Source organism: Oncorhynchus clarkii, chromosome 3, assembly GCF_045791955.1.
Source record: "Oncorhynchus clarkii lewisi isolate Uvic-CL-2024 chromosome 3, UVic_Ocla_1.0, whole genome shotgun sequence".
NCBI lineage: Eukaryota > Metazoa > Chordata > Actinopteri > Salmoniformes > Salmonidae > Oncorhynchus > Oncorhynchus clarkii.
Window position 1 is genome coordinate 26415894 of NC_092149.1, and position 8854 is coordinate 26424747.

At 43.6% G+C, this 8854-nt stretch overlaps 1 pseudogene; it reads right to left on the reverse strand.

Annotated features, from left to right (window-relative positions):
* LOC139385299 (purine nucleoside phosphorylase-like) overlaps window positions 1-6585 on the reverse strand; it is a 28786-nt pseudogene extending 22201 nt beyond the window's left edge.
* Window positions 6586-8854: the final 2269 nt, after the last annotated feature.

Below are 8854 nucleotides of genomic sequence, written 5' to 3' on the forward strand. Positions count from 1 at the left end.
TTTATGGAATGGTCTGCCTATCCATGTGAGACGCAGACTCGGTCTTAACCTTTAAGTCTTTATTGAAGACTCATCTCTTCAGTAGGTCCTATGATTGAGTGTAGTCTGGCCCAGGAGTGTGAAGGTGAATGGAAAGGCACTGGCACAATGAACCGCCCTTGCTGTCTCTGCCTGGCCGGTTCCCCTCTCTCCGCTGGGATTCTCTGCCTCTAACCCTATTACAGGGGCTGAGTCACTGACTTACTGGGGCTCTTCCATGCCGTCCCTAGGAGGGGTATGTCACTTGAGTGGGTTGAGTCACTGACATGATCTTCCTGTCCGGATTGGCGCCCCCCTTTGGGTTGTGCCGTGGCAGAGATCTTTGTGGGCTATACTCTGCCTTGTCTCAGGATGGTAAGTTGGTGGTTGAAGATATCCTTCTAGTGGTGTGGGGGCTGTGCTTTGGCAAAGTGGGTGGTGTTATATATCCTGCCTGTTTGGCCTTGTCCGGGGGTATCGTCGGATGGGGCCACAGTGTCTCCCGCCCCCTCCTGTCTCAGCCTCCAGCATTTATGCTGCAGTAGTTTGTGTCGGGGGCTAGGATCAGTCTGTTGTATCTGGAGTATTTCTCCTGTCTTATCCGGTGTCCTGTGTGAATTTAAGTATATTATCCCTCTCTCCCTCCCTCAGCCCCAGGACCATGCCTCAGGACTACCTGGCCGTGCTGCCGCTCCAGTTTCAACTGTTCTGCCTGCGGCTATTGAACCCTGACCTGTTCACCGGATGTGTTACCTGCCACAGACCTGCTGTTTTCAACTCTGAATGAATGAGACAGCAAGAGCGGTAGAGATACTCTGAATGATTGGCTATGAAAAGCCTACTGACATTTACTCCTGAGGTGCTGACCTGTTGCACCCTCGACAACCACTGTGATTATTATTATTATTATTTGACCCTGCTGGTCATCTATGAACATTTGAACAGCTTGGCCATGTTGTTATCTCCACCCGGCACAGCCAGAAGAGGACTGGCCACCCCTCACCGTGCTTCTACACCTGCATTGCTTGCTGTTTGGGGTTTTAGGCTGGGTTTCTGTACAGCACTTTGTGATATCAGCTGATGTAAGAAGGACTTAATAAATACATTTGTTTGATTGATTTCTTGAAATCCCCACCCCCAAATTAAGCACCACCCAAAACTGATACGTCCAAATAACTAGTGCCAGAAAACCAAAGCACCGGAACTACTGTTGCTCGTTATTCATCTCATCCTTCCTTTTGACAAATGTTAAGATATCAGTTATGTCACATAGTCTGTCCACGAGAGATTGATTCTTCCTTAATTTGTTGAACTATGGAAAATTCTAGGCGAAAACCCTGGCGTCTCGCCCAGTAAAATATTTAGTGCTCCTAATGATGATCAACCCAAGTTCTCAATTGAAGATTGTTAGGCTACGTTTACACATGAAGACCAATTCTGATCTTTTGCCCAATTATGGGCAAAAGATCTGATCTAAATGGTCAAAATACTAATTTGTGACAAAAATATCAATTTGTCTGCCTGTGTAAGGCTGCGTTTACATAGGCAGCTCAATTCTGATCCATTTATCACCAATTGGTCTTTTGACCTATCAGATCAGCTCTGAAAAATATTTGATGTGAAAAGATCTAATGTGATTGGTCAAAAGACCAAATTGTGGAGAAGAAAATATCATAATTGGGCTGCCTGTGTAAACACAGCCTATATGCAGATCTAGTTGAAAGAGTACTGTATATCATGACAAGCAAAAACAAGAGGATTACATGATGGAAGATCACAGATTCACGTCTTAGGTCATTGTGGACCGATAGGCTACGTTTCTCATTCAATTTGTATTAGAACCTATTTTCCACTACTGGTCAACTCAATTGTGCTGATTGCAGATTAATTGATTAGATAAGAGTAGTATCCTCTTAATGGGCTATGATCACACAAGTTGGTACTGGTTACTGTGGTGGTAATACAGGGACATAATCTGTAATTTGCTCAGTCAGACTGGCAATGGGTTTAAACTAAAGCCTATGAAACCATCACATTGCACTTGGCTGGACAATGTCCAATCCTGGAGTCACCTCAGTGTGAGACAGGAGACCAGACAACAAATAGCTGTCCTGATCCTAGAGACACCTCCAAGGCTGGGTGGTTGGGGAGAGGTAGGGGCGTCTCAGGGAACTCCCACTTAATGTGCGTCATTTTACCAAAACACACATGGAATGCTTGGGGATGAGATTGGCGCAGCCTTTAGCCGGAGCAAGGAGTCTGGGTAGCCAGGCAAAGTCGAATCCTGGATCTTCAATCAGACAATATTCTTGGCAAAGCCAAAGAACACAATGATGTTACGTGATACCACCAATGTTCATAATGCTAAACAAACCATATCTACATGGCAATAATTATTATTGCAAAATAACTTTGGAAAAACTTCCAAATATTGTCAAATATTGTAGTGCTTTAAACAGGGTAGATGGAATTCCTTGATTATTGTGGTTTGGGTAGAGCAGGTAACCTAGTGGTTAGAGCATTAGGCCAGTCACCGAAAGGTCACTAGTTTGCATCCCTGAGCGGACAAGGTGAAAAATCTGTCTGTGGCCTTGAGTAAGACACTTAACGCTAATTGCTTCAGGGTCGCCATTGATAATGACCGACTCTGGCCTTGACCTTACTCTCAGGGGGAGTTGAGATAAGCAAAAAACACATTTCCAATACACAATTGTACATCTGTGAAATAGGACAACTATAAGCACTCACCAAATTATTATTCTAGTCAGTCTTTCCAAATCCCACCATCACACAGATAAAATCTAACCTTGCTACTGCCAACAACCCCTTAGTCTTGGACCTTATCTTAGTATCAGCTTTACTGCCCTGGAGAAGGACATGGACATCCTTATGTCTACAGTACAAAATGAACTCCTGCCAACTTTTATATTGCCACCATTTACAATTGGACTGAAAGTAACTGTCCAGTGAAAATTCCACATTAAAAAGCTCATAATCTGCTAACCCATACCCAAATAATGTTATTGACTTGTCAACAACTGGCCAAAAGCATAAATTAGAGAAAAAAACACTTAAAAAATCCTTCCTTAAACTCTGTTTAAAAAATGCTTGCCATTTCCTCATAGAGGATGATATCATGCTTTTGGCTAAGCCACTCATTGGCTCCTTAGCTGAGCCGGCCAATCATCTGTTTACTTGTCATGAATATTTGATTGACCGGTATATGGTCACACAATTCTGTTGTTGGGTTATGCCCACACCACACACTGAAAAGCTGCTTTTTAACATATTTAACTATGATTTTTTGGAAGGAATACTATTTCACAAATATTGTAATTAGTTATAGATTATATTTCATAGAGATCTGGAAACACTGGACAGCTACTTGAAGAGCCAGTTTTATGGCACAAATATCTCTTCTATTTGTTTCTTTAGCTCTCTCCACTCTACACCAGTCAGTAGTGACTGAGTGCCCAGTTAAAGCTAATTAGACAAGGCAGATTGATCCTCGCCAGCATGGTGAACTCATCTCAAACCATAATTAGTGACTTGACCTATGCCATTACGCAGAGGGCAAAGGTTAATGATGCATTCAAAAGTGGGCGACTCGATGAGGAATCCATACTCTAAGTAAAAGGCCATACCTGTCGCCACGAGGGTGGCTCGATAGAGATGCAGGTGTGCAAAATGCCACTGACGGAGTACTTTTCTGCATTAAAGACAAAAGTAAACACTGCCAATTTGGTCACAGGAAATGAAATCAATATGTAATCATGGTTGTGAGGTAGGGGGTTTCACAGTAGTACATACAGTAAACTGGTGAGGCAACTGCCTTATGATTTGGACAAAAGCTGCTACAGAAAGAAGCAGAGCACCTGAAATTGAGAGAGTTAGCTGCTTTCTTCAGTTGCTTCTTCTAAATATCTAAGTATAATATACTGAACAAAATTTTTTACATGCAACAATTTAAACGATTTTACTGAGTTACAGTCCCCAGTCCAGAGCGTCCGGCGACGGTCCCCAGTCCAGAGCTTATAAGGAAATCAGTCAATTGAAATTAATTCATTAGGCCCTAATCTATGGATTTCACATGACTGGGCTGGGGCAGAGCCATGGGTAGGCCTAAGAGGGCATATGCCCACCCACTGGGGAGCCAGTCCCAGCCAATCAGAATGACTTTTTCCCCACAAAAGGGCTTTATTGGACGTACAGCCAAATTCTCTTAAACAACTTTGGAGGCGGCTTAAGCTAGAGATACAGTTGAAGTCGGAAGTTTACATACACCTTAGCCAAATACATTTAAACTCAGTTTTTCCACAATTCCTGAAATTGAATCCTAGTAAAAATTCCCTGCCTTAGGTCAGCTAGGATAACCACTTTATTTTAAGAATGTGAAATGTCAGAATAATAGCAGAGAAAACAATTTATTTCAGCTTTTATTTCTTTCATCACATTCCCAGTGGGTCAGAAGTTTACATGCACTCAATTAGTATTTGGTAGCCAGCTCCTGACAGAGCTGGTGTAACTGAGTCAGGTTTGTAGGCCTCCTTGCTCGCATATGCTTTTTCAGTTCTGCCCACAAATTTTGTATAGGATTGAGGTCAGGGCTTTGTGATGGCCACTCCAATACCTTGGCTTTGTTGTCCTCAAGCCTTAAGCCAACTTCAGAAGTATGCTTGGGGTCATTGTCCATTTGGAAGACCCATTTGCAAACAAGCTCTAACTTCCTGACTGATATCTTGAGATGTTGCTTCAATATATCCACATAATTTTCCTACCTCATGATGCCATCTTTTTTGTTAAGTGCATCAGTCCCTCCTGTAGTAAAGCACCCCCACAACATGATGCTGCCACCCCCATGCTTCACGGTTGGGATGGTGTTCTTCGGCTTGCAGGCCTCCCCCTTTTTCCTCCAAACATAACGATGGTCATTATGGCCAAACAGTTCTATTTTTGTTTCAGCAGACCAGAGGACATTTCTCCAAAAAGTTTGATCTTTGTCCCCATGTGCAGTTGCAAATCGTAGTCTGGCTTTTTATGCCGGTTTTGGAGCAGTGGCTTCTTCCTTGCTGAGCGGCCTTTCAGGTTATGTAGATATAAGACTCGTTTTACTGTGGATATAGATACTTTTGTACCTGTTTCCTCCAGCATCTCACAAGGTCCTTTGCTGTTATTCTGGGATTGATTTGCACTTTTCGCACCAAAGTACATTCATCTCTAGGAGACAGAACGCATCTCCTTCCTGAGCGGTATGACGGCTGCGTGGTCTGATGGTGTTTATACTTGGTAACTATTGTTTGTACAGATGACCGTGGTATCTTCTGGCATTTGGAAATTGCTCCCAAGAATGAACCAGTCTTGTGGAGGGATACAATTTTTTTGTTCTGAGGTCTCGGCTAATTTGTTTTGATTTTCCCATGATGTCAAGCAAAGAGGCACTGAGTTTGAAGGTAGGCCTTGAAATACATCCACATGTACACCTCCAATTGACTCAAATTATATTAATTAGCCTATCAGAAGCTTCTAAGTCCATGACATAATTTTCCAAGCTGTTTAAAGGCATAGTCAACTTAGTGTATGTAAACTTCTGACCCACTGGAATTGTGATACAGTGAATTATAAGTGAAATAATCTGTCTGTAAACAATTGTTGGAAAAATTACTTGTGTCATGTTGTATGTGCTTAATGAGCTTCCTTATTTAAAGTATGTGTACCCTCCCTTGTTTTGTGCGGGATTGTCTTTGTGTTACATGTGTGCGTTTAGGTAGAGGTGTGTAATTTTCAGGACTTGGCACCCTGTGTTTTTGGGTAGTCACATTTACTGTCCGCGTCCTGTGTTTTTGGGCTTGTCTATTTTTGTGCCATTTTAAAGAGCACTTTTTCCCAGTGGAACTCTCTGCGCCTGATTCCTTCCTCATCCACCTAGTCCCGCGTGACAGCTGACTGCAGGAATGAGGTTCCGTGAACCATCGCCGGAAGCTCCGGACCGTGAACTGTCGCCAGAAACTCTGGACTGGGGACCGTCGCCGGAAGCTCTGGACTGGGGACCGTCGCCGGAAGCTCTGGACTGGGGACCGTCGCCGGAAGCTCTGGACTGGGGACCGTCGCCGGAAGCTCTGGACTGGGGACCGTCGTCGGAAGCTCTGGTTTGGGGACCGTCGTCGGACGCTCTGGACTGGGGACCGTCGCCGGACGCTCTGGACTGGGGACCGTCGCCGGAAGCTCTGGACTGGGGACCGTCGCCGGACGCTCTGGACTGGGGACCGTCGCCAGAAACTCTGGACTGGGGACCGTCGCCGGAAGCTCTGGACTGGGGACCGTCACCGGAAGCTCTGGACTCGGGACCGTCGCCGGAAGCTCTGGACTGGGGAGGCGCACTGGAGGCCTGATGCGTGGGGCCGGCACAGGTGGCACCGGACTGGTGACACGCACCTCAGGGCGAGTGCGGGGAGCAGGCACAGGACGCACCGGACTGGGAAGGTGCACTGGAGGCCTAGTGCGTGGAGCCGGCACAGATGGCGCCAGGCTGGTGATGCACTTCAGGGCAAGTGTGGGATATTCTGTCATGTTCGCTGGAATAATTATCGGACCAAGATGCAGCGCGATATGGTTTCCACATATTATTTATTAGAAACGCACAAAACAACAAAGACAGAACGAAACAAACAACGAACCGTAACTAAGAGGTCTAACATACACTAACTCAAAACAATATCCCATAAAACACAGGTGGAAAAAATGCTGCTTAAATATGATCCCCAATTAGAGACAACGATAGCCAGCTGCCTCTAATTGGGAATCATACCAAACACCAACATAGAAAAACTAAACTAGTATCCCACATAGAAAATAATAACTAGAAAACCCCCCAGTCACGCCCTGACCTACTATACCATAGAAAAACAAAGGCTCTCTATGGTCAGGGCGTGACATATCCAAACCTCGGTAGGAAGATTCTTTCACCCCACTCATGCATCAGTTTCCTGGTATGGCCATTCACTCCTCATCTTTCATCACTGGTTAGGGTACTGTTAGTCTCTTTCAGCCTCATGAGCTCTGAGATGACTGGATCCTCTCATAATAACATAAAAATGGACCACATACTGTACATAGGTTATACCATATTTACGCATGATGCCTTACAATGTCCTGTAATGTATAAAAAAGTATTTATCAAATGACAGAGACCTGCTAAGCCATATTGAGGAGGGTACAGTAACAAATGATATTGTGTTCAGAGAAAGGTGACTCAGACTCATATTAAGCATATCTAGGGTGAAATATCTATAACCATTGATTTCCTTGCTGAGGGAGACAGATTGGAAACCCAGATACTAGACTCTGAAGTGATATCGCAATAAAAAGTTATTTACAAGAAGAGAGATTTAGCTGAATATGATGGCCAAGTTTTTCTCTCTTCAAGTTGTATGCTGTGACAAATGTGCTTGAATGTGTTTGTCACAGCGACTTCACTCTTCAATCAGTAATGCAAGAGTGAAAATAGGATTAATTTCAGTCCAGTATTCTACAGACAAAAAACAATCAGATACGGAATATCTGGTTTAATGTCATAGAACGAAAATTGTGAGTGTGTAGGTTTGTGTGTGTGTGTGTGTGTGTGTGTGTGTGTGTGCGCTTGAGAAATACATTTTTCTTGGAAGTTGTTTAATGTCATAGAATGAGAATTTCCTCCGAAACGGCTTAATGATCCTTGAATGGAATTTTCTGCTGGTATATCACGTAACTTTTTGTCTCAACGAAATGTCTATGTCTCAGGGGAAATTGCCTCCTTATATCAGAAATAAAAAGAATGCTTGAAATGAGAGACTCTAACTCAAGATGGGATTATATATAATACTTCAGATGGATATGCTGGGAATCACTTTGGACTGCTTGAGTTCATACTTCTTTACAGGTATTATAAATGTATTTGTTTTGAACAAGTAATACATCATTTTTGCAGCTTCACCAACGAATAGTTCTAATGAATGCAACAATACATAACATGCCAAGTTAGACTTAACAAGGAAAGCTGAACCTCAAGGAAGTGTGTTGATTTAGCTGATAATTACATTGTGACGGTCTGCAGAATTCAAGTCTACAATGTCCCTTCCAACATGACACCATCCAATCAACAGGAGCTGATTGGGCAGCAGAAGGGAATTAATCTGGACCACATTCTCACGTGAGAGACATGTTCTGATGTCACTGATGAGGGTGGTGACACACTGACAAGGGCTCCACTTGAAGAGCTAAATACACAACGAGGGAGCTTGAAAGAGCCATAAAAGAGACAACAATGTGTGGAATTGAAATGGTTAAATAATGGATCACACACTTCTGTAATTGTATCCATAAAGCAAGGGCGTTCAGTAGCACTTTTTGTAATCAATCACTTTATTCACAACTTTGGTAACCATGTGTCCATTTTGGTCATTTATCCATCTTGTGAACAGAAGACAAGACAATATACGAGGTACAGTATGATTTACTCTCAACATAAGGTATATGTACGATATGTTAACATTAGGTCATGACAATAATGGTATATTTCCTGTTCCTCAGGGTGTAACAATTAGTACTGCAAACAGCGGCAGCCCCCAAGCAGGCGGGGTTATTGATCACTACGGTGTCGCCCCGGGGCACTCACTTCTGTTATCAAGAAGTGCTTTGAGAGGCTAGTTAAGGATCGCACCCTAGACCCACTACAATTTGCCTTAATAGATCCACGGACAACGCAATCGCCATTGCACTGCACACTGCCCTATCCTACCTGGACAAGAGGAATACCTATGTGAGAATGCTGTTCATCAACTACAGCTCAGCCTTCAACACC